Source organism: Oryzias melastigma, linkage group LG9 (assembly GCF_002922805.2).
Source record: "Oryzias melastigma strain HK-1 linkage group LG9, ASM292280v2, whole genome shotgun sequence".
Taxonomy (NCBI): domain Eukaryota; kingdom Metazoa; phylum Chordata; class Actinopteri; order Beloniformes; family Adrianichthyidae; genus Oryzias; species Oryzias melastigma.
This window is the reverse complement of record NC_050520.1, coordinates 30,087,533-30,114,364: the sequence shown is the minus strand read 5'-3', so window position 1 is coordinate 30,114,364 and position 26,832 is coordinate 30,087,533. Positions and strand designations below refer to the sequence as shown.

At 41.4% G+C, this 26,832-nt stretch overlaps 1 long non-coding RNA gene across 2 annotated transcripts in view; it reads left to right on the top strand.

The window, feature by feature from the left end:
* Window positions 1–18,699, top strand: part of LOC112148899 — a 19,794-nt gene extending 1,095 nt beyond the window's left edge. The window contains exons 2-3 of one of the 2 annotated variants that reach the window (XR_004948494.1): window positions 8,442–8,642; window positions 17,987–18,699. This is a non-coding gene — a long non-coding RNA (uncharacterized LOC112148899). Of the gene's footprint in view, window positions 1–8,441; window positions 8,643–8,738; window positions 8,806–17,986 lie in introns of those variants that run through there. The other variant, XR_002919710.2, reaches the window with a different exon arrangement.
* The last annotated feature ends 8,133 nt before the right edge of the window (window positions 18,700–26,832 follow it).

Genomic DNA, 26,832 nt, shown 5'->3' with positions numbered 1-26,832 from the left:
TGCACATAAACAACTATCTCTCTAATATAAAAAAGTATAAGTGACAGAATATAAATTATACTTTCTCAGAAGCCACATTGGATCATCTCCTATTGTTACTAAGTAAGAGTTTTTGACTTTGCCAGCAAAGAGTTCAAACAATTAAGATCTCTCTATTACCGTACTCACATTGGTCCCCTGATGTTGGTGAACTATTCACACAGAACTCAGCTAGTCTCTCTCAATACCTTTGAGAAGAGCTGCATCTGCACACCATGACAGTTCTGTTCACATGCGTAACTTCACAAAAAATAGGTAAGGACTACAGAATGGCAGTGTAAAATCAGAAATCTACAATAGAGTATTAGGTCCACCATCAAACTAAAAAGAAATAATTAAATAAATACACTTAGAGAGAATAAATGAGGAAGACTTGTAAAGGCACAAGAAAAAAAATGTACATTTATGAGAATAAAGTCATGAAGCTGTGAGAAAAAGTTGTAATTTTATGAGAATAACTCAGAATTATTAATAAAAGAGTATTATTTTACAATTATAACGTCATAATTTCACAAGTTATGGCACATGGAGGGCTGCACAGTGGTGCAGTGGTTAGCGCTCTTGCCTCACAGCAAGAAGGCCCCGGTTCGACTCCCGGCTGGGACCTTTCTGTGTGGAGTTTGCATGTTCTCCCCGTGCATGCGTGGGTTTTCACCGGGGACTCCGGCTTCCTCCCGCCGTCCAAAAACATGCTTCATAGGTTCATTGGTGACTCTAAATTGTCCCTAGGTGTGAATGTGAGAGTGAATGGGTGTGATTGAGGCCCTGAGACAGACTGGCGACCTGTCCAGGGTGTACCCCGCCTTCGCCCATCAGTAGCCGGGATAGGCTCCGGCACCCCCGCGACCCCGAAAGGGAGGAAGCGGTCTGGAAGATGAATGAATGAATGAATGGCACATGGATTCCTGTGACTTAAAAAATGGCTTCATTGAAGGATTTAGTTGGTATGTGATGTGGATGGAGACTTGTAATGCTGGGCGGATTGATCCAAAATATGGATAGTACCGACCTCAAGTTGGTTTCGGTATCAGAGCGATACTGACCCGCAAGATATCAATATCTCCATTTTTGTTTCAAACTTTTCTCTGTGTGCAAAAAGAACCCAGCCGAGTCGCTGCCTCACCTCTACTTGTTTCTTTTGGTTTGTAGACTGTTTTGCATTCGCTTTTTTATTGAATTTCTAGAAGTTTTTATTTTCATAAACTATTTTCCATTTAATTGAAAATACTGTCCTATTTCCGTTTTTATGTTTCTCATAATGAGGAGTGGAAAACATACAAAAAAACATTCACGGTGATTTAAAAACTATTGAGATTTGAAGGTTCATGTCAGATCCACCACATTTACAAAAAATATCAACATTGGTATTGAGATCGGCGATATTGACTGGTATCTGATCGATATCAGATCGATACCTGAATTTTCAGTATTGCCCAGCCCTAGAGGCTATCACAGCCAACAATATTTTCCAAAAAGTATGGCTTTTCATTGTCAAATCCCAACTTTTTTCTCATAATTGTACTTTACTCTTGTTGATGTATTATTCTTTTTTATGGTGGCTCTATAATGCTCTGAAATCCGAAATGATCAATTAAAATAAAAATTGACGCTGTTACTCTGTTACACCTTGTTATATAGCTGTGCTGTTTGAACGTACTGTCATGTGCAACACTGCAACTCCTCTAACAGATATTGAGAGTGATATGCTGGGTTCAGTGTCTATTGATCAGTGCCCTCGTTATGGATTTATTGCAGAATGCCGGGAAGCTCAGTCTCAGCTGCTGGTGTCCGTGGGTTGGAGGTATCCTGTGGTTTAAAGCCCAGCAGAGAAGTGTTGACGCTGATTTTCTGAGACTCCCAGGTCTGTTTAGACCGTAGTCTGCAGAGACCTAATCTTTATCCACAAGATAGACGCTCAGAACGCAAACCTCTTTTTGACCGCAGAAATCATAACAACTCGGTGTGGGAATTGAAGTTCAGCGAGCCTGACCTCCAGCTGCTCTTTGCTTCCGTCTCGCTGCCCCTCTGTTAATGTCACTCCGACACTCGCCACCACCGTTTGACAAGTGCGGCGTGAAGACAGGCCAGTCAACATCCCCCTGCCCACATGGCATTTGCCCAGTTTTAAATCTCGCTGCACTTGTTGTGCCTTCTGTAATGACCGCACACACAACGATGAAGAGCTGAACACTGAGCTATTTAAGACTGTCAGTCCGATGTGCAGAGCAGTTTGTCGGCTCGCCAGGTAAGATTACATCAAAGAGACAGGCTTCTTCATGGAGGTCTGGCCTCTTTTTTCATACACACAAGCACACACATACAGTACACCTCAATTTTTAGGTAATAAGAGGCATTAAACATTGCGTGAAACACATACTTGCCATCTTGACTGTGATAATATTAATAAAGTCCGTCCACAGTGGTCATGGTTCAACAGTAATCGTGCTCCATTAAGGTTTAACTTCATCTTAACTGATGCATCCATGAACTACATTCTCAGAATTGTATTAGCAACACACAGACATATAGACAGTGCATTTAAAACAAAGGGAGTCAAGAGTTTAGGTGAAGTCAAGCGAGGTGCATGGATGTCAGTCAGGGCAGATTTTCACGTGTGCGTGAGTGTGTGCACGAGTGTGTGTGTCTGGTTGGTTGATTGGAGCCCGAGCTGGAGTCTATCCAGGCCATCACTCACACTTTACTCTAGGAGAGGGCGTCGGACAGGTTTTATTAAAATTCTGTCAGAGGGTGTGTGTATAGTTGTGGGTGCGTGTGATTATGTGTATATGAGTGAGCATCTGCCTCAGGCTCAGAAGAGATATCATCTCTCCTTTGACATGTTCTTTCATCTTGCCTTTTTTCTTCTTGACAGACATTATTTTAGCTGCCAGTCTTTTTTTTTTTTTTCAACTCCCATCTTTCCGCAAGGCCAACTTTACCCACTGTACTGTGAGCAGTGGTGCCTGTGTTCTCGTCTTTTTAATCATATAATCAACAAAATGCATCTTCACAAACATTGGCAGCAAATTGTGATGGTGTTAACAGAATGATTCAGCATTTGCCTTTTCTGTTCAAAGTCACATACTCTGCAAACACAAGTGTCAGGTATAATGTACATGCAATGTCTCTGTCCAACAATCAACAACGTTATTGGATCTCATTCTAAATATTGTATTGGTAAAAATCCAAAGATGTTTTTTACTATCCTTGTTGACAAAGACTGTATGAAAGACAAAGTTAAATTTTATGTTTGATGACCCTTTGTGTGTGTGCTTTTAATATGCCATTGTGGCATTTTACCATTGAGGAGGACATGTACAAAGAAAATTAATCTAAAAATAGCATTGTTGAGTATCCTATATTCTAATCGTGAACTAGGAGCAGACAAAAAAAAATGCAGTTTCAAAAAGGCTAAAGCTACAGCGTGGAAGCTATTGGGTAGGTCACAAGCTCCCTGCTGTGCTCCATTCTGATGCAATCCACTTACAGACAAAGAGATCCATGAAAGTCTTCTTGTCAGAGCTTACGTCTGGCTCAAAACTGTATGGCTGGCTATTTTACTTTTTTTTTTTTTTGCACTGCTAATGTTAGCTTAGGGTTGTAAGTTAGCAGAAGAGCGTGTAAACAAATGGATGACAGGATGTGAAGGCGGGCTTACTACAAGCCAACAGTCCCCCTCAGGACTCAGAGGAGAATTCTTGATGAACTCTTGCTGCTCTGGAGAAAGTATAGAAACTACAGTTCTTTTTTGCTTTTTAGTTTTGGCTAACAAAAGTATTGTAATGATCAAACGACCATCAAAAATGCCATCAAAGTAGATTAACAGATGATTGGAGTGTTGCTTTTTTAATGTCATTCTTTTGGTATTATCAACTTTTCTTATTTGGAATTTAAATTTTACATAGATCTAAAGCTTTGTCTGAATTCCTTTCTTACTCATGTTCGCCATGTTCTTGTGCTTTCCGAATCTACCATTCCAAAATTGAGTACACAAAAAATTTCCCAGAAGTCTTTGCAAAAAACTAGCATGCACCGATGCTCACTACATTAGGGAATATAGACCACAATGCATTGCGGTCAAACAATTTTAAAAAGCAAAGTATTTCTGGGTTGCTTTTAGAATCCAGGACACTATATAGTCCCACACCATATAATTTTTTTTAGTAGTTAGAGATTAGGGTACATAGCTGACATAGCCTAAATCTCTTATGGTTGACCAGAACATTAACCCCTAATTATGTTTGTAAAAAAAGTATTTTTTAGCATTTCATGTTGGATTTGAAATATTAGCAATATAAATCTGAATCAGACAAAATAGAACAGGAATTGCTGTGAAAACCTGCCATCGATGGGGTTTTTTTTCTGTGTCCATGGCTGCTTCGTGAGTTGTCACAGGTGTCTATTTTGTTGATAAATGAATACAAGTCAACACTGCATGAAGAAGAGCCACACAGTAAGCAGGTGCAGCTATTAAAAGGCTAAAACAAGGCTTTGCCTGTATGTCTGGCTTTCAGTTCCACTCCCTCCCTCCCTCCCTCCCGACCCAGCCTCCAGCTCCCATCAACAGGCTGTACGTTTTTAATCACACCGAAATGATTTATTTAAACATCAGGCAAAGTGTCACCTCGCTTCCTTTCATTTTTCAGTATGTTTGTGTTCTTTGCTGGATGATAAATTTATCTTCAGACAACCCCAATATGACTAATTAGCTTTGAAATATCAGAACCAGATGTCGAGCTGAAGGAAGTTCTTAACGGGCAGCCAAGAGAGCCGACTCACCCCGTGCCTCCCTTCTCCACTAACAAACGTACTTCCCTTTATTCACTCTTCTCCTCTTGCAATCTGCTCCTGCCTTCCAACTTTCCCCTTTATTTTTTTCTTCTTCTGCACTTTTACATCTACACATCCTCACAAGTTGGAGCCATCCTGTTGAGAGCCAACAAACCAGGTCATAAATCTGGCAGTGTGAAGTTAACCTGCACATGCCCTGTGTTTACCTCCTCCTTCTTTGCCTCTCTGTGTCACTCAGCACCTCCACTCAATTTATTCTCCCTCCTACCCTGAATGACTGGCTCCGTTTTCTCACTCAGGCTCCAAAGGTTCAGGTCTTAGTGAGGTTTTGAGCTTATGCCCAGAAAGTGTAACCAGACCCTGTGTTGGTAAATCAGTGTTTTCAGACCTTTAAAGAGGTCCCTGTACTACCTTTAACAAAAAAGAAAAAAAAATCTATGCTTTTTCACTATTTTTGTCACTTTTTAGCGTCAAAGAGGTTTGGATCGGGAGTCTAAAGGAGGTATGAATTCAACTTTTCTTTGTTCTGGCGAACACTGGGAGTGTTTTGAATAGAAACGGTGCAGAAAACCCTCCTGTCCCTGCATACATGCTTTAAAACAGCACAGGGCCCCCGCAGGAGCATTGCAGCACTGACACTTTGACAGTTTGCCATGAGTGACGTCTGATCTGTACAAATTTCAAGACTAATAAATCTACCTGTCAGAGCTTGGGACTTGAAAGGGCCGCAGCCCCGCGGCACAGCTTTAACACAACTTGTGTTGATGAAATTCTGTAGACTGGAGAATTATAGCTGTCAGAGAACCGCCCACATCAAACCCGAAGTCTTGGCGTTCCTTCTCTTTTTCCCCCCTTTTCTCTCTCTTTCAGTGCTCAAACATTACACGTTCACCTCCTCCTTGCTGCCTGTCCCTTCCAAACGTCTCTGTTCCTTCCCTCCTGTTCTTTCTCACTTTGAGAAAAATGAAACAGGCGTTCTTTCATGCTTTGGTGACCATTATTAAATCATTTTGACATCCAACAGCCAAACACTTCATCATATTCCTTCTATTGTAAATCTCCAGCCCTGCCAACAGTTAAGGTTTTCTTACTGAAAATAAGTTGCCATGGGTGACAGGTGTCACTTTTTACGACGTTTGGCAATGGGGGAGAATGTGACGCCGGGGTTAGATCACTGGTCAGCGTCATTAAAAAACACTGCTTTGTCACCATAGAGTCAGAGTCAACAGCCACAGGTTAAACGACCTGAAAGGTGGAAAGAAGATACGAGGAGGAAAGAAAGTAGAGAGGCTGTTTGTGGGTGATTTGAATGCCAAAAGGGGCATAAATCACACCGACCTCCTCCCATTTCCACATCCTTCCAGGCACACTGACTCCCCTTTTCTTTGGATTTATTTTTGTTTAGCTTTGATCCCAGACTGCTTTGCTCCTCATCTCCTTTCAACATGAGCCGATGTATCCTGTGGGTGATAAATCATCTGCGAGTGTTTAGATACTTTGCTGCTGCCACAGATTTTTCCTGTAAACGTTTCAAGAGGGGTGGATATTATTTGCATTCTTCAAAAGAGCCGTTGTCTGTGTGAAAAGTTCACCGGAGTCCTCGGGACGAATGGCAGCCCCACTTTATTGATTTAAATGTCAAAAGGTGTGACTTTAGAGGGAGGTCAGGACCTTGCGGGGTCAGTTCGATCACTTATTGATGGATGAGTCAAAGAGTTTGTGAAAGTGCTCTGCTTTATCATTGAAATGCTTCTGTCAGCTGTAGGTTGCGTCCTGGCAAGAGGAAACTGGTGCAGAGCCGGATATATAAGAAACCTTAGCTGTTTTAGTAAAGAGCCAGAATTTCATATATTTATTTCTGCCACAACTGGTGTTTGTTTGAAGTAACACTCCAATCATCTTTTGATCCTTTTTTTAAAGCGTTCCTAGTGGTCTTTTTATTACGATTTCCTTTCATAGGACATAGTTTCTGCAGAGCGGCAGCAGTTTATCAGAAATTTGCCTCTGAGTTCTAGACAGAATCGTTGGTGCAAAACAAACCTGCATTCATTTCCCATCAACCCCTTGTTTACATTCTCTCCCACTAGCTTACAGCCTCTCTCAATCCCAAGCTGACATTAGCGGCCAAACAAAAAGGGTGAGCAATTTTGAAGCTATCCAGCTGTACTGTTTTGAGTCAAATGCGAATTTGGACAATGAAGACCGAGGATTTTAGGACTGGGAATCACTGGGTACCTCACGATATGAAGCGATACGTGACACTTAGCTCACGATATCGATGATATCGCGATCCTGCAACAATTAGTAAAATTCTTCTCTAATAACTCACATTATATACAAGAATGACAATTTTTTCGGGGGAAAATATATCCCCATTTATTTTTTAGCTTGAAGACAATCAAAATAAACAACTTGTGTTTTATTTTATGCAGCAAATAATAGACATTTTTTGGCTTGCCATTGTAGGCTCCAAGTCACAACTACAATTATTTGTCTAGTCCTGATTCACAACTGTTTGAATAAAGAATTCCTCGGAAACACAGCTCTAGGGTGCATTCAGACTGGAGAAGTCTGTTGGTCCGGATTAGATTATCTAAATTTGGTCCGCTTTGAGTTCTGAACTTTGTATTTGGTCTGCATTCAAACTGGCGTCAAACTGACATTTGTGTTTCAAACTAAAGTTTGTAAACAAAACCATGACTAAAGATCTCTTCAGTCTTTGGCCAGGAATTAAGAGAGGCAAAGCAACAAGAGACAGAATAATGGCAGTCCTATGTTTTGCAATTCTTGTTGGGTTAGTTCACTTATTCAAACCTTATATTTCGTTGACTAATTTTGAACATCTGTACTACTACTTTGGTACGGTGGAGGCATTCTGCAAGGCGGTTACTGAGGAGAATATGGTTAAGAATGTCCACTGATAAGTGTTTATGACATATAGATATAGTGTATCCCATTAAAAGTAGATTTAATAAGCCTGCATTCATTCGACCACATTTCAATAAGTCTCATCATTGCTTTATGCTTCTCTACGGCTCATTGATGGCTTCTTTTGTACTTTTTTACATCCCATAATGCCTAACTACGGTGGCCACTTTGGTACAGTTATTCCATCTGAGTATGTAGAGACTATTCAGACTGAGGAAAATCATATTGAACCAGAGTTCAATCCTATTGGAAATGAACCAAGACCACTCCAAAGATGGGTCCAAGAAAGACCAGGGTCTGCTTAGGTCTATTCAGACTGAAAATTTGCTCTGGTTTATTTGCAGAAACAAACTCTGGTTCACTTTAAGCGAGCCAAATGTATACAGTCTGAATAAACCCTCAATCCAAATGTTCTTTATATATGTCCTCCATCATGAGAAAAATGCCTCAAGAACATGAACACCATGCTCATTGGCGTGGGACTTTAACTTCACGATCCATCTCCTTTCATCCTATCATCTCCATCAATCTTATTAAATATCTTATCAAGTAAAAGAATGACAACAAAAAATGTATTTGTTCTTTTGCCAAATGCTTAAACAGCAGCAATCATTTACACTACACACAGCCACTGCAGCAATCTGTCAGTCTTCGTGCTTGTCAATCACTCCTTGCCTTTGCAGGAAGCCGACTCTGACTGACAGCCCGTGTGATCTCTCTAAAGGACTGGCAGGAAGGCTACAAAGGGCCCGGCCGCAGTAATTGGCAAGACAAAGGCTTCCCGCCCAAGCAGCACTGTCACTCATGTGGTTCCAGAGCGATGAATCAACGTGGAACACGCCACACCAGTTAACCAAAGGGAAAGCATGCTTGTCGGCTAACAGGTAACCAATCGCAGGGCCAGCTCGAGGTCACTTCCCCTGGCAAACTAGCTAAAAGGTGACCTCTTTAAACTAACACATCTCCACTCACCCCGACAGTCCCTCCCGACTCACCTTCTCACCTCCACTCCCCGCTGCTCTGACCCCTCGGTGACCTGTTGGGCCGCTTTCCCAGGTCAGCTAAGAACACAGAAGGCCCGCCTTCCTGTCTGCTCAATCTTTAGCACACCTGGTTTTCATTTCTCACGTTTCACTTTCTATCTAAGGGCCAACTGTCTGTCTTTTGGTCTGTTTGGAGGAAGAGGAGGAGAAGAAGCATTTAGCTGTCAACATGAAAGAAACGATAACTCAGCTGTGTGATTCAGTGTTGAGTCAGATTTGAAATGTAGATAAAACAGGCTTTGTCAAGGCTTTCTATGACGGATCGCCGGGCCAAGAGTGCATTAAGGATGAGATTACACCTTCCAACTCAGCAAAGTCAATTCAGGTCAACTTTGCTTTTGGAAGCAGACCAGAACTGTGTGACCAAGATAGTCCACTCAGAAAGGTCAGGAAGGGTATCTACGTCACGCGAAGTGGCCTTGTCACAGCGTGTGGGTTGCTGAGCATGTCTCCGGATGCCCCGAGCCTGACCTTCCTCTCTGTCCTCTCTGAGTCACCTTTGTCTGCTCAGACACCTTCCCTCCTCCTTCCTCCTCCTCCCTGACTCCTGTGGCAACAAGAGAGCAAAGCGAGTAGAGGGGGTGTCTCTGGCTGAGGGGACTCCCTGCCTTCTGTCCACACACACACTCTAACACACACAGGGACACCATGTATGCCTGCGTGGTTCTTTACAGGGTAGTCATTAGTCATCAGGCAGATCAAAGGACAGCGGCAGGAAGTGAAAGCCCCCTGACAAGGAGGAGTTCATTTAGCTGGCAGGCCATCGCTCATCCTTAACTGACAGCCAGGCGCACTTCCCATCGGAGCACTCCTTCCCCTGCAGCTCAGATATTCGGCTTTAAGTGAAGACCAAGTAACGACGGCATTTATGTTCACGACTTGTCAAAGACGACCTCCTCAAGCACCTACCTTCTTTACATTTCTTAAAGCACAATTCAATTCTATCAAATGCATTGTTCAAAGTGATTTATAGAAATGTTTATCACTCATTAGAAATCACTCTAACCCATTCCAAACATTTTATGATCTATTTTCAAAGCATTCTCAGTGGTCTTCAATTATAATGAAGTTAAAATAAAAATAAAAAAACTGTGTTGTTTAAGACATAGTTTCTGCAGATTGGCAGGACTGTAGGCAGTAAGCCTGCCCTCATTTCCCATCATCTCTTTGTTTACACTCTCTCTCGCTAGCTTACATGACATTAGCGGTGCAACAAAAATGGCGAGCAGTATTGGAGCTATCCAGCACTACAGTTTTGATCCAGATTCCAGCTCAGAGGAGGAAAACGAAGATGTTCATGAATCTAGTCATCAACAAGTGAATACATTAGAATGTAGCAGAGCAAGGAGCTTGTTACAAGTAGTTTCTCCTAAAACCTTTTTCAAACTGCAAATTTTTGTCTTCTTCTATTCATAACAGCTTGAAAAAAGAAATACTCAGAAGCACCATTTAAATCCTAATTTTCTTTATATACTGTATGTCCTCCATTATGACAAAAAATACAATAAAATAGCAAAAGAACATGTTAAAAACACCATGTTCATTAGAGTAGGTCTTTAAAGCAAGCAATTACTTGTTTATGGTGATTTTTAAAATGTTTATAATTCATTAATAATCACTCCTTGGTTGAGCCAAACTTTTGATGTAAAACGTGCATTGAAAGGCCAAATGTTTTTCCAAGCAGAACAATTTATTATATCCATTTCTTAAGCTTAAAAACATATTTGTCAGCACATCCAAGGCGAGCAACACAACTTCATAGGAAAAAAACCTTCACAAAAATGTCAAACAGGTCCTTCAAGTTTCTCTCTTTAGATCTCATAGTCTGTGCCAAGATCCACAAAGACAGAAAGATTGTTTTTGTTTCTCCTTGAGAAATCAAACTGAACAGAAATGAATCGTTTTCGATCTTCTAGCTGATGAAAATGACTTTTACACAAACCACAATAGCAATATGCACGCTTATTTTTTGGAGCATTTTTTTCATTTTTTTCCAGGAATTGAACCCTCTAACTGACAGATTTAATTCCACCTGTTGAGTGAAGAGCGATGATAAAAATCTACCAACACAGAAGTAGTTGCAGGATTGCCCAACCGTTGTGGCTAAGGCTAAACCACTGAAACGGCTCTGCGTCGGACTCAGTCACGCATTTGAAACGAATGGAATTCACAGGTCTTGTTTTCATGATTGAGCTGCATGAAAACTTTTATTTTATTTTATTTACTAATATATGTAAGCATGAAATAAACTATAGTAATAAAGGAAAGGGAGTTTGGAATAGTATAAAGCTGTATGAGAAGATTTCCAGGATGTGAGAGCTTTTAAAGAGGGTTCTTAATTTAAGTCAAAAGAAATCTCATGTTTATGTTTCCAACGCTTTCCCAAAAATATGACAACTTTTTCCCCTATGTTGGAACAAAAATTAAAACTAATCACAACCAAAAAGGAAATTCTGACATTCTGGCGGACAAAGTTTGCACGATATTTATGAAAATCCCAATAAATTCATTGCAAGCCGTACAGAACTGTTATATTAAACTGTTATACTGTTTTTTTTTATTTTTAATAGTCTTCTAATTTTGATATATTTTTAATATAATTATGAGCTAGATATATAACATTACCTGCGACAATGCTTGTGTGAATGCTGTAAGCTGAATTTGGCCGCTGTAGGTCCTAGTGATGATAGCTAAAGATGCTAAAATTGATAGCTAAATACGCTGAAGCTGAGAGCAAGAATCACTGAAGCTAATAGCAATCTAAAATGTTAGCTAAATGCCAAATTAGCCTAAAAACAAACAAACAAAAAAAACTAAGGTTAGCAAAAACAGCCAGCATGTAGCTGAAAAAATTGCTAAACTTCAAAGTAGTCTAAAAAAAATTAAAAAAGCCTAAATTAGCAATAAATAAATGAATAAATAAGTAAGCTAGCATGTAGATGAAATATTAACTAAACTCCAAAACATCCTCAAAAATCTTAGTAGATACCAAAATAGTCCAAAAGCTAAAACAATGCATTTTTTATAACGTTTTAAACCCTAAATTATTAACATAACTATGAAAAATAAAAATGCAGGAATATTATTCCAAGATAAATAAATTTAAACCTTCAATAACTTTCAATATTTTACGCTGCATAAAAATACATTTTGTCAAAATGATACAAGTTAGAAATAAGTGCAAGATAACTTTGGGCCATAAGTAACACTCAAATTAAATTATCTGGAGGGCTGGATATAATTACCTGGAGGGCCGAATCCGGCCCCTGGGCCTTGACTCTGGCACGTGTGCGCTAAATGGTTTGAGGCTTATTTCCTGTTTTATTTTGAAAAACTATTCACTTGTGCATCATCTCTTGCTTTATTTGTTATCTTTTTTCCCACATGGCTTCTGTTATTTGCTCCATCTGTATCCAATTGCTAAGCACTTTCTATGGTATTGATCTTGGTTTTCCTTTACTCCAAAGATTCTCATCTGTGTCACCATTTGTTACTCCTTCCCCTTTAATTGTGGCTTTCCTTTAAATTTGCGCTTCATTTGTTTTTTCAAAAACCACACTCAGTTCACTCCCTTTATTTCTTCCTTTGGATCCTCATCTTTCAACATCTCTGACATTTAAACATCAACCCATTTCGCTGACTCAGCAGTGACAAAGACAATCGTCCACGGTGGTTTTATAATAAGCAAGCGCCGGAGCTGGTGCCCGCTTTACCTCCACCATCATCCCACCCACCCGGGCCTGTCCACCCTTTTCTTTTGGCTGCATGACTGAATGCCTCTCCTGTAGCACAGGAGGCATCAATTACAGGCCTCAGCCGTCGCCGTGTCACTGCTCTGTAATTAATGGGCTCTCCCGGCGCTGCGCCATGGGGCCTGGCCTCACCGTGAACTCCACAGGAATTCAGAGACAAACACTCAAAGCTGCACACACACACAACAGGGCACGAACGAACACACTCTGGCGCTGGCATGCTGCTTGCAAGATGCTGCCGAACACCTGTTTGTGCAGTTTTAATCTGCGCCTGTTTACTGGAAAAATACATGCTCTGTGTTCGAAATTACCTGTTCACGCTTGTTCACATACACGCCAGCAGCAAGAAGACACACCGACACTCGCACACTCAGCCCTCCTGCTGCCTAACCCCTTCATTTGTTGATCAGCCACACAAACAGAAGCAGAGGTCCCCCGGGTCACGGGGTCATGGGATCCCGTGCTACCCAATATCTCAACACATGCTGCTCTAATCCCACTGGGTTCTGTCAACTTCTTCTTTTCAGCATCCAGAATCCTGATTACTTTAAAGCAACTCCGCATTTCAACCGCCCTTTTCGGTGGTTCCTCTCTGGCCGACATGCATGCAAGACTTCCCTGAGCCTTTGCTCTCACTTTCAGTTCCTGCTCTCCCCCCCCCTGCATATGTTTTGCGCTCCCTCGCTCTCCTATTCTTTCCTCCTTCAAACATCATGCTTGGAGCTGACAAGGAGCGCGACCCTGCTTTTATTGTTGCAGCAGGGCAGAGGAGCAAACACAGGGCAGGGGCTGTCACCCCGGTGATTAAAGAGCGCATGTTTTCAGTCAAACGCCTCTGAGGGGAGCAATCCCATAGAGACGCGAAGGTGGGGGGGTGAGGCGAGGAGGCTCGCGTGTTTTTAAATCTGCACAATAAAAGCAGTTTTATGCCACCATACATCAAAAAAGTGACATTTGTAGAAATGATCCTAACAGTAACTTGTAAAGAAATGTTGAATATTTCCACTCCACATGAAAATTGGACCGAACAGCTCAGAATGTGTCACGAGAAGCTGTAAACTCATTAAAAAAAATCATTTGGAGCAGAGGTACGTCATCACATGACAAGCTGGAGCGCCCTCAGTAGCTCTCCCGTAAACCTGTCACTTTCAAAGATGCTAATAGGCACAGAAATATCGTAGTCATCAAAGCTCCATAAAAACAAGGTTTGACCATCACACAAGAGCTCAGTAAAACGTAACTATAGGGAGTTCTGTTCTTGATGGGTCGGAAAGAAGCAAATAAAAAGACCCCCCAGTTGATTGATGGCTCCGGGGATGGGAAAAGAGTCTCAAATGTGGTATTTTGACCATTGGACCTTACTCCAGAAAATATTATTTTTATTAATGCGAACAGGAATCAGTTTCTCTGACAACACTCGAGAGGATTAAAACAAATAGCACTGCGAAAGCACCAGGCAAGGACAGAAATAAATAGCGCGGCTGCCTCCATGTTTAATATAGGAGTCACCTCCAACAGCTGTGGGCCTCTCTGTTAGGTGTCCAAACTAAACACATGGAAGTTTGCTTAGTCATAAATTAACAGCCTGACAGTTGAAAGTGTTCAGACTAATTTGTCAAATCCCGCTTGTTATTTTCCATCGGTTAAAATTCACTGCGGCAGTTTTTCTTTCTGTCCACAAGGATTCCAAAAATGTGGCTCCCAGTCCATCACAGTCCTAGAAAGAGATCGTTTTATATTTTAAAAGCCTTCAGCTGTACATCGTGTCAGCTTAAACTACAATTCATCAATACTGCTGCACAGAAATAAGCTTGAATTAATATCAACCCCTGTACTATTCATCTCCATGGACTGCTGTCAAGGGACTGGGCTCTAAAACACCCCCAGGCATCAGATCAACATTTATAGCTCACCAGCTCAACAACTTGTATTTTTTGTTAATACAGCAGTCGTGTTCTGCTGGAGTGGGATAATTACTATTGACAAGTTTTTGCCAAACATGCCAGCGCCGAGTAAACACAGATGATGTTTTTGGCTCGGAGCGTCAAACAAACAAATGTCATTCAAGACGCGGCGGATTCTGCTGCATGAACGCTGTGCAGCAGAGCTTCAGTAACGCAGTATCAGTTTCCTGCACTTGATTCTGTCTGACAGCACACATGATGTACATTTAAAAAGTCCTTCTTAATTTTCTTTTACACACAAGTCCAAATGTAGGGGTCTCCAGAGTGGCAAAGCAGAGAGAACTTTAGCAAAGAGTTGCTCGTATGATGATGCAGTTTATCAACAAAAAAAGGCCAATTAGTGTGATCCAAAGTGAAAATAGAATCTATCTAATTTTATTGTATCAATTTTAGCTGGTCTTCTACGTCACACTTAAAAGTTTTTTTTAAACATCTTTCATCTGCTCCTGATAAGAAATATTATTAAGAAATTATTAATTAAGAAATATTCAAAAATACAATTTTAAGCCTAATTTTCTTTTTTATATGTCCTCCGTCATCACAAAAATGCCACAAGAACATGTTAAAAAAACACCAAAAACACAATTTTTACCCAAGTGGGTCTTTGAGTACCGGACACTTGAACCTCAAGAACAAAAAAAACTTAAATGTGTTCAATTCTTCAGGTTTAAATGTTACATTACCTAATGCAAGCTTCTGCAACATAGCTCTCCACAGAAAAACTAGATATAAAATTTAACAACAGAATCTCTTACTGTGAAAAGACTGGGCAGGCCACATAGAGATACAGCACACAATGTCTGCTTAGCATAAAACTGCCACATCTAGGACCAATCAGGCTTTTAGGTGGCAGTTTGTCCCAGCTCCTTGTAGATGTTCACACTGGCAGCAGTGGATGCAGTCTACCTTTTCCAGACAGAAGCATGGATGTAAGGTTTTATTAGTTTGAACAGTTATCTGAACAAAGTTTAAAGTAGAGCATGATTTGCCAACATATGCTGTATATATTTTTATGTACAAAGTGTTTGAAAAACAGTCTGTTTGAAAAACGTGTTAGTCTGCAGGTGTGGCTTCTGTTTTAAAATGATAAAAGCAATTTTAAATGAACAGTTGGAAAAAAAATGCTGCATAGTTGTGTGGAACTATTGACAGTATATAGAAACTGGACTGAGTGACCCCTATTTTTTTTTCTTTGTAAATATGCTTTCAGGGTTTTTAAACCTGAAATAAGTTCTTTATAGTTTACCCGTCCCTCCATCCCTAACGCTGTAAGGTCCTGTGCAGGATCGCATATCTGGGCTGTGTAGGGCTACGACAGAGTACACTCATGGAGACTTATAAAATAAAAGGACACTTAAGAGTCACTGCTTAACCCATGAAACATGTCTTTATGTTTACTTGTAGATGGAGTGAAGCTTAAGTGCCCAGAGAAAACCCAGAACATGCAAACCCCCACAGAAATGACCCAGCTGGCATTCAAACCAGAACATTTCACAGTGAGCTGACAGTGAAACATTGGTTACCACCATAACACCATTCACTCCCTGCATGTCTGTGTTTCCACGCACAAAGACAATAATAGGTGGAGCCTAATGGTGTTCTTAACACCACATGACAAACAGATGTTAGACAAAAAGACAGAGAAAGCATCACTCAACAGTTTACTACTACACTGCATGTGTCTCCCTTTTTAGGGGTTTCCACAATTGAGTTTTCTCTGCAGTATCGTGAAAGGGTGGAGTCAGTGACTCCACTGCCCTCCACCGCTTTCTTTAATGGGTTTTGCTTCTAGGAGTTCAGTGAAAAGACAATGCAAATCTATTTTGAACACGAATTGCCCTCTGTAACCCTTGGAGGATGTTGATGAAGCAAACCATATGTGCTAAGAACTAGCAGGATTCATTGTGTTCGTCTGTGTACTTTTTATCCATTTAGAGTTGGGTAAATTGTGCACAAGTTTCTTGCAAATTCAGTGTTTCATGACATCCATCCATCTGTCCATCAGTCCTTCCATCCATCCGTCTTCAGAATCTGTTGAATCCCTTCTAGGGTCATGGGACTGCCGCAGCCAACCCAGTTATTGTTGAGGGAAGACGAGCTGCACTCTAAACAGGTCACTAGTTTGTTACAGGGCTGTGACGGCACTGATCTTCAATTTTAACCATGAGTCAGAGAATAACAAGCAAAACAGTTTATTGATAAAACTAAACCAGGACCGCCAGACAGTCAAGATTTTTATTTTTTTTTCTAAGATAAGTGCTACATGTAGTCTATCAAGTTTCTTTTTGTGGATTTAGTACATTTAAGATAAGACAGGTGACAAAGTGACACTTGACCTGTTAGACCAGCAACACTTTGGATATAAAAGTACTGTTAAAATCCTCAGTAAAATCAGCGTAGCAATGAATTTAGCTGAAAACACAGATAACAGGGGGTTCAGAGCAGAGACGACACAAATGAATGGTAAATGGTAATTGGCGCATACTTGAGGAGCGCTTTTCCACAGTCACAGTCCCATTCACGGATTCATACAATGATGGCGGCTCCACCAGAGGCAATGTGGGGTTCAGCGTCTTGAAACTTCAGGAAACTTTGATACATCCATCGAAGGCAGGAATCTGACCTGCAATCTTCCGATCAGTAGTCAACCACCCTACCGTTGCACCACGGCCGAAGACAAGGACTAAATATTTTTTTGAATTTGAATTGGTTCCTTTATTAGACAGATCAATGAATGGACCAATTCCCAAAAAATATTTCATCCTTCTCCTCATTTGTGTTGTCTGTACCAGACGGACAAATATCTGTGGAAGTGTGTTTTAGTCAAGGAAGTACTTTAACGTTTTTATTATAAATTAATTGCAAATAAAAAAAAACATGATTGCAAAGCAGAAAGTGATAACCCTTTTTCTTTCTATTATAGATACTTCTGCATCACTTACCGGCCTACGGGCATAATCCCCTTCTTGGTTCCTGTTTAAACCTCTCAGGTCTGACACATGCCAGCTCCCATCTCTCATCATCACTTCTAGAAACACATACAGATCCATTTTCTCCTGCCACCCCCTTGTGTGTGTGGTCTGTACGGCTCTGACTCTGAGTGTGTGTGCCGTACCCAAAGAGACAGACAGCCACACGAGCATGAAATCCAGAAAACCTCCTCTAATTCCTCGTCTAATTTATGGCTCTGAGAAACATGTCGTGCTTGGGCTAAACAAACGGTCCTTTGTCACTGCCAGCACTCTTTGATCACAATGAATCGGATTCACTGTCTCGCTCCTACACCGGATCTGGCCGGCATCGCTGAGAGGATTTCCACACACACACACACGTAAAAGCCAATGGAACGCTAAGCTTTCTACCTGCACCTCATAATGCACATGTTCTTCCTGAAGTCAAAGCTCAGCTTCCCTCATCGGTTTACTCTGAACTTGTGACCTCTGCTAACAACCCCCCCTCCCACCCGCAGGACCTCCGCTGGGTGTCTTTGCAGCAGGCCCCAGTGGGTGATTGACAGCCACAGAGGAATTATTGAGCGGCGAGAGGAGGAAGAGGGAGGCGAGGCTCTTGGGTCAAGCACCAGCAAGGGGAGGCGAGAGTTCAGCATCTGAGAAGTTATACAAGCTGACGCGACCCCCTGTACAAACTGTGAAGGCCTCTCCCAGGCCAGCCTTTCAGAGACTCGCAGTCTGTTTCCGTGTTTGAAGAAACTCTCCGCAGATGCCTCACAAATAAATAGTTCTGGTTTTGGCTGGTATGCTCTGAAATGTGCAGTGCGGTGGGATTCTTTTTAAGCTGTCTGCCGGAGGGACATGCAAATGTGTGTGCCTGTGGAGTAGTGGTGTAGAGTGATTAAGCATGTCGCCTCTGGCCTGTGGGATTGACACTAACGCTGGCTGACTCGGGCACACATGGGGGAGAAAGACTAGGGGCACTTGTGTAACAGAGACACAGAGGCAGGTACTGTTCTCCCGCTGAGCTCGAAACAAACCGCTGTTGACATCCCTGTCACCAACACTCATTTCCAGCGCTCAACAAGATTAGACTCAACTGGCGGCGGTAGAGACAGAGGCATCAAATTAAGCAAAAGCGGCTGACAGCTAGCATGTTCAATGCGCTGGCTTTCTGCAGGCTGTTTTCTTCCGCTTTGCCTCGCATGAAATGCTATCTTTCAGCTCGCATTCCAAGAAGAAGGATCAAAGATTAAATTCGGGGTAGATTTGGTGAGCCTCGTAAAAAGCAAGAACATCAAAAGGAAAAGTGTGGATTTTAGAAAAGCTGAACTTTAAGGCGGCGGGGCATTAAAGACACTTCTAACAGACACATTTCATCATGAGGCACTAACTTTTTCTCTTTCGTTTGAAACTACAAGGACATTTTTCTTTTCTGTATCTGCTTCCCTTAGGCACACATCCAGACGTCCCTCTGCCATCCATTTGCTCACACACGTCTACTTTAAGACGTTTTACCCGCACACAAAATGTCCCACTCCACCCACCTAGCCAAGCAATCACAAGTCGGCCTTCTGACAGACTGAAGTTGTCAGGGAAATGTAGAGGAAATGACACAGGGCATATTTTCACAAATCTCCCCTGTTGGCATTCTCTGCTTTGGCACTGGGCCTGTCAGCGGCCTGTCTCCTCAGTTTAACCATCAGACAGTCAGGGTGACAAACACTCTGGGACGCTCTTGTCCTTAGGCAGAAGGGAAGACAGAAGAAGTGCCAGCGTACAGTAGAGAAGCGATGTGTGTGTTCGTGTCTGTTTCTGCGTTTGGGAAAAAGACAGTGAGGAGCAGACAGATGCAAGACAAATGTTGAGCAAAGAGGGACGTTCAAAGACAAATATTTCCTTTGATAATTGAAGGAAATGAACTGTACTTTAACAGCTCTGCCCTGAAACAGAAATGTCAAATGTCAGGTGGTTATCCCTTTAACCAGTTCTGTAACATAACCGCGGCGCTCCAGGCGCCATGCGTCACCACAACTTTGTGAAAGTGACTTTGACAAGGTGGCGGCCGGCCAGGGCAGGCGGCCCGCACATCTACCTGCTTCACTGGAGGCGCTGCTTTGGCCCTGATGGATGTCTCCCATAAACCCCCCCTCTCTGCTTTTCTGCTTCCCTAAACACACACCAACGCCCAGCTGTGTATGCCATCCTACATCTGCAACAGACATGCTGCTGTTCTGCAGCATTCCTCTGGGCTCATGCTGCCTCGTGTCATCCAAGCTCTACTAATTATCCTGGCGTGAACAGTAAAAACAGTAACAGGACAAATTTTAAACTGTTGCATGAACCATGTGTCCTGGATGAGGATCTACTTCGTGGTGAGGCTGTCGCTGATCTCACTGGGTTTTGGAATGGCTTCTCGATCTAAAAAAAATCCCTTCACACAAATTTTGATTTTTGTAAAATATGTCCACTGGCAAAGTTATTTTCAAAGATGATTTGACACTGAAAGCAAGGGCACGTGTGTTGTGTTACTGTTGGATCAACAATTCGTTTTGTTGGATTGGTAAGAGTGGTCTATTTTGCCTCCACACAGCCATTTTACTGCAGAACAGGCTTCATGGGATGAGATGAATGAGTGTGCTGGGCACAACAACGATGTCCTTTACCTTTTTTGCCAATGACAACCAACTCATTGTGTTATTGACATGCTTTGGTGAATTGACTGCCAGATATCTGAAACAGGATAAAGTACAACAGGTTTCCCGCCTTAAGAACCATCCACAACCACATATATAAAACCCTTTGCCATGTCTCACACACTGATCTTGGATGGCATCTTTGTAATTTATCAACATCTTTGCAACCAACCAAAATGATTGTGATCATTAGTTGGTTGAGGTGGAAAGAAATTCACTTTAAAACCAATTTGATTCATATCATTGTTTGTGGTTGCCGATACGATTTGTAGTTGAAGTTTGAAAACTTAAAATGATACGATTCAATCACTGACCTAAAATAAATCTAGGACATTTTTACCCAAAACTTCAACCAGTGTGACTCAGAGATAAATACCTGGTACTGAACAGTGCAGCTGGAGTTTTCCAGATTCCTTGTGTTTCTTCAAGTGTAAATTAAATATGTGTACAAACAAACAAGTAAACAAGAATTAATGTCAAATCTATTCTCATTTTAGTTTGATAAAGTTCAGTTTACTGTTGTTTTTCCTCACCAAAATAATCCAAGGGGAACATTGTAGACAATTTTTTATGATGACGTCGTGGCGACAGAGCCGAAAATGTGAATGGTGACAAAGCTGAGAGCTGAATGCTGATTAAAGCAATTTTACATAAAAAATAAAAAAACACAATATTTATTTTATGAAAGCCCTGCCGTACTGTGTTTTTATTTCCTGTCTTAGATCGTTTACAAATCTAAAAATAAATTTGAATAATCTTTCAGTATTGAAGGTTCCATTGAAAAAATATTGACCTTTCATTTGAGCAAATATTATTTTTACTGGGTTTATTTTGCTCGATGTTATTCAGAGATGTTTTAAGTGCGATCAAGCAAAAAAAAAAAACAAAAAAAAACAATGCAACTTCATGTTGGCCACACGTAATAGGAGCAACCGAGATGCACATTGATGCGTATTTGAACTTTTCCCAAGGTTAAATTTAGTTGTTGTAATAAGAGGTATTTGTTATCTTAAGGGGTAATTGTATAAATAGGAATGCTTATAGGATTTTTTTTTTGACGGTTACAAATTACTTTTATCCGTTTTTACCTTTACTATCCCACAAGGTTCAGACAAGGTTATGAGCAACAGCAAAGGGGAACTACGTCAGAAATAACGAAGCAGTACTTTGTTTTTTTTTTACTGTAAGACACGTTGAAATTGTCGTACTTCAGCTCTATTTTTAGTGATTTTGTGAACAAAGAAATGTAACTTTAACTGGTCAGAAAAGATCTTCTGCAGCTCTACGTCTCATCCCCGACCCCCGTGGTGGAAAACTAGCGGCAGCATTTGCATAAATTAGAGAATCTTAATTACCTTAATAATCAAACCAGCAGCATTCAATGAAGTACCTGTAACCTTTGTCTAACTTTAACCGGGTTGTCAGAGAGAAATAATCCACGACTCGTTTAATATCATCCATACGATTTTGAGGAAACATCTGTGGAGCATTCTGCAGGTAGGACTACTGACATTTGATCCAAGAGGGATAAGCAAATACGACCAGGTTGGACATTTAATAAAAAATATTGTACAAATGTTGGTTACAATTGGTTAGGTTAGGGTATTCTGACAACCCTCTGGTATTGATTATCTGTCCATTGAATCATTACCTTCAGATACTGAGGACTGCATATTGATCCTAATTACTGATAGTATTAGAAATACATTCTGTTGTGTCTTTTAGTCGTCCACTTCTGGCATTCCTCCTTAAACTGAGTTCTTGGTTTGGAGACCATTCTTTGGCTCACCACACAAATAATGGTTCAGGCAATTTTTATTACCCCCCCTTGATGTCAGGCCAGATTTTATCCAGATCCAGCATGCCAAATGTTAAAGCACACCCCTTAGTGCAGGATGCATGGTCACAGATGGTGACAAACAAGTGCTAATCAGACAACACATTTGTTCACCTGGAGCTGCCAGAAACAAACGTCAACAGCAACTGCAGAAAAGGCAGGTTTTTTTTTTTTTTTCTTTTTTTTTTGCAGAGATTTGGAGAATTTTTCTTGGGGGCAGTTCACGTCCTTTGCTTATCTGGTGATTCCACAAATGTGTCATATTTGAAAATTTATCAAGTTATTGCAATTAAGTTCTGTCACAACAGAAATTAATAAAACATTTTTGGTTTAATTTCAACACTTATCCCAAAATCCACTTTTTTTCCACAAAGAAACTACCTCTTTTTGAAGCCAATCATCCTACTTGTCTGTAACTTCTGAGCCTAAAAGCTGAAATCCATTCCGTTTTAAGGCCAGCCTTGAGTAGAGCAAACTAAGACTAGTGGAAAATCAGTAAGACCAAAAGCAGTTGGTAAAAGTCAGTTGGAGTGGAGGTCAGCCCTCTGCTGTTGAGGTGCATTGAAGCCTCATGTCATGGAACAGACTGGAGCCACAACCACCTTTCACCACCACCCTCGTCTGTACCAGGGACAGAGCGAGGCGTACAAACAAGGACACGTATGTGTGCCGATATTTTACCTCCATGCAAGAGTGTTTGTTTACACTGCTTTGTTGGTTTCTGCAAGGGGACTTTTGATTATCCTGTCCTGAGGGAGCCATTTCCCCAAGGAGTGTGGGTGATTAGCCTGTGGATAAAGCCTGTCACCAGTTCCAGCATATCACTGCACACACACACACACCAACACCACAAACATTGGGGAGGAGAGATACGGTTAGCATGTACTCCCTAGGCAATGTGAGGTCATCCGGTTCTCCATTTCAAAGAAGACAGGGTCGTTTTTGCGCCAGCCGAAGCCACATGGAAGCAACCAGTCATGAGTGATTTTCCAGTCCAGTGCTCCGTGATGAGCAGGCCTGGCCATTGCTCAGCCCCCAGGGCCCGGCCCGTAGAGAGACTGGCAGGCTCGGAGTTTGTCCACCCTCTGCTCTAAACTTGTCGCATCATTGGGAATAAGAGCTCATCACGGCCTGCCAACCAGCACTGTCGTCATCATTTCCCTTTAGCCTCCCTGGGCCCCAGCCTTGGTAAATTATGCTTACCCACACCATTATTAGACTCATTATAGACCCATTTGAGTGGCTTTCAGCCTGTCACATGCGCTCAACTATGTCTTCAGCTTGACTTGATTTCCCCTGACAGATTTTCTTGAACTAGAAGACGAGGGCAGAAAATCACAGAGATGTGAGTCTGCGGAGAAAAAAAAAGGAAAAAAAATGCATCTTGAAGGAATCAAACACGGGGCTTGGAGGCTGATGGAAAACATGTATTTCCTTTTATGACGAGGCAGATTTTGGCATAGCCCAAGGTACAATTTTTTTATTTTTTTTATTTAGCTGTATAGTTACAAACACACAAATTATGCATAAACAGCTCGATTCCTTCCTTTTGATTATTAATGCATTCTATCAAGGTTAAGGATTAATAGTAATTAGTGTCAAAAGTCTTTCTGTTTCTTTGCACAAAATTGTCTACAGCTGTCATGAATATCATGATGCCTGTCACTTTCTTTCTGATCACTCCTTGCTTATTTCTCATATTGTGTCCCAGCTAACTCTTCCGCCACATCTGTCACTTTGTGATCACTAATATAAGAGAATTTTGTTGGGAAAGTTCAGGAGTGGGGTGTACCAGCCCCCCTCCAAGCTGGATGAGAACATGGCCAAGATCTTTCAATCTGTGACGGCTCATTTGGAAATGTGGCCCCAGGCTCTTGTTCCTTCTCCATTCTGCCAAAATACCATAATTCTTTTTCATTTCTGCAGCTCACTTTTATAATTTTGTGATTTTTCACTGTCAGCTCTGGTCTCATGAAGGATTTTATCGAATTTCCTGCTGGACGCGACTATAAAGTCTATTTGTTTTTCTCCAGTTCCGATCCCTGCTGCTGTTTCACTTTCCTGTCTTTGGTTGTCTTTTGCAATTCGGTCTGCTCCTGAAAGCGTTTCCAAAGTTCCCCACCAAATGCATCAGCTGCAGTCATTTTTTGTTCCATCTGGATCAGTCATTATTTTTCACAGATATTTCTTTGCATTTCACGTCTCCGCTCTGTCAAGACTAGCAGTGGGTGACATCATTGTTTTGTCACTGCTCATTTCCATCACACGGACTGACAGGAGGAGCCCGGCCAGTTATGCTTCTGATAATAGCTGATTTAATCCGTACCCCAGTGTACTTTCTCCCACTCAGCGCCTCTGTTCTTGGCACTGCTGCTTTCAAACCCAGAGAGCTTCTTTCTCACCTCCCTACATGTGTTTGCAATTCCGCTCCAGGGGGTTATGATTCAACAGCAGCATCATCTCGATTCGTCTCAAAGCATAAAGCATTGTAAGAGGAACTAAAGCGGGAGACACGACTGTCCTCTCTGCGCCCCTTTTAGAGACAAGAGGCTGAGTGTGTTTGGCGGAGTTGGACGTGAGACCGCTCTTCGGGATGTGGGAGTTTAGAGAGAGAGTGCCACGCTGGCCTAATCACATTATGGGTGCAATATTATGTGTCAAGCTGTCACTTTCAATTTGAGCCACAACATTGCAGCGGCGGGCCCTTCCTTTCTTCATATTACTATTTTGATTGGGGCTTGATAGTGACTGAGCTGGAAGCAAATGAACGCAGCGAGCGGGGTAAAATCTTGCTCCACCGCAGACGAGAGCGCAGATCATATGTTTACAATTAGCGTCGGTCAGGGTGTGGATGAGGGGTACGAGAGTGGGGCTTTCGTTTCCACTGACCTCTTCACACTGACTCACATGTCTAATCTTATTCTTGTCTCCTGTTTGCACTGATGTCATGTGTCTGATCGTCCAATCTGTCACACAGGTCGATGTGGAAACCATGTCGAAATGCTTCAGGAGGGCGGGTGAGGGAGGAAAAGTCTGTGGAGTCACTACACACTGTATGAGCAGTGTGATCTGTGGAGACTGACATGAGGAATAGGAAGGCTTATGGGATGATGAAGTAGCAGGTTGTGATTCAATCAAAGCCAGTTGTTCACCAGATGAATGGAATCCAGTCAGAGAAATTCTTTCAGTGCAGGTGCCTGAAACATTTGTGCTGAATTTACAGTTTTTGGCCCAATGCTCTGTTTTTACAGATATCCTACTTCCCCTGAGCAATCACTGTCCTCCCTTCTTCCTGCTTCACCTCCCACCACCTATCGACTTCATCTCTCACTCCATCTGCTCATCTGTCTCTGTCCGACAGATCATCAGTTTGGTGATAAGGCCCAGCGCTCTGTCAAGATCTGAAGACTTCAGACTGCACTGCTGAGCAAATCTTTTAGCAGATGAAACAAAAGGGAAAACGGATAAATAGAGATGGAAATTGGTTCCTGGTGGCCTTGAAAATATCTGGCATCACTTTTTACTTAATCTTGTCTACATATACTATTTACTGTTGAAATTAAAATAATGTAGTCAAAAAGTAAAGAACAATATATTTTTTTTTTTATCGATTTCTTCAACACTCATCAATTCAAGATAAAAGCCAATGCTTTTAATGAATGATTGTTTGGGGTGTTTTCAGAATGGAAAAGTCTGAACCTTGCTTTTGGTCTATATTCAGACAGCCGCCTAGCGGACATTTTTTGCTTCAAACGAAAGCTTGTAAACAAAACCATGTGACTGAAGATTTCTTCAGTTATTGGCCAGGACAAAGAGGGCGGGACAAAGTAACGAGAGAAGGAATAATGGAAGTCCTAAGCTTTGCAATACGTGTCCTGATAGTTTACTTTTTTAAACTTTATATCTCAGTGAATTTTGAACGTCTGTATCAACATCAGGAACAACTCTTTTTACTGCTTCATGACGGTTACTGAGCAGTCGGCAGTGAAACTGGACCCCACAAGACAGTGTGCTAAACTTTTTTAAAGGATTTTTTGTCTTCACTGGTGTATGTGGCAGACATGAAATCCTGTCCACCTTTGTCATGGGAGGGATCACACATCAATATAAGGGTGGGGTCATCTGGACCCCATAAAATAGGATGAAGGTTAATCCAGCTCTGATAATTTTTTTTCAGGCTTTCATATTGGTAATTGTCTTAGCATTTTGTAAAGATAACATCCAATAACTAAAGTTAAAACTTGAGAAGAATGAATCACTCTGATAACAAAGTAATCCATTGTTCCAGCAATGCACATCATCAGTTTATACCTCTGGCACACAAACAGCACTGCTCTTCTCTGTCATTTCTCTCTGTAAATCCTTTCAAACTTTGAAGGTAAAGTTTTGTTTTTACAATTAAAAGATAAAAGATACAATTAAACTAAAATGTAAACTGAACACAATGAAGTACATCTATCCTCCTACAATACACAGCAGCAGTACATAGCAGAATTATTCAGTTTTGAACCAGGTGGCAGCTCAGACGGGGGAAATGAAGACATTATTGGATCTATTTGTCTGTGAGTAGAGGATTTAGAATTGGTGTAGAGAAGGGAGACTTTGGCCCGCCCAGTGTAGTTTTTGCGTCAGAAACTCGAGTTTTTTTCAACCGGCAGGTTGGGTTATGCTCCTGATCAAGCACGATTTGAATGAAGAAATATTTAGAAACAGTTTTATCATCAAATTATTTGATGTATTTCCTTGTTGGGAAAAAAATTCTGCAAGAACATGTTAAAAACACCAAAATGGGATTTTCCTTGAAGCGGATCTTAGACAAAAACCCACGAGT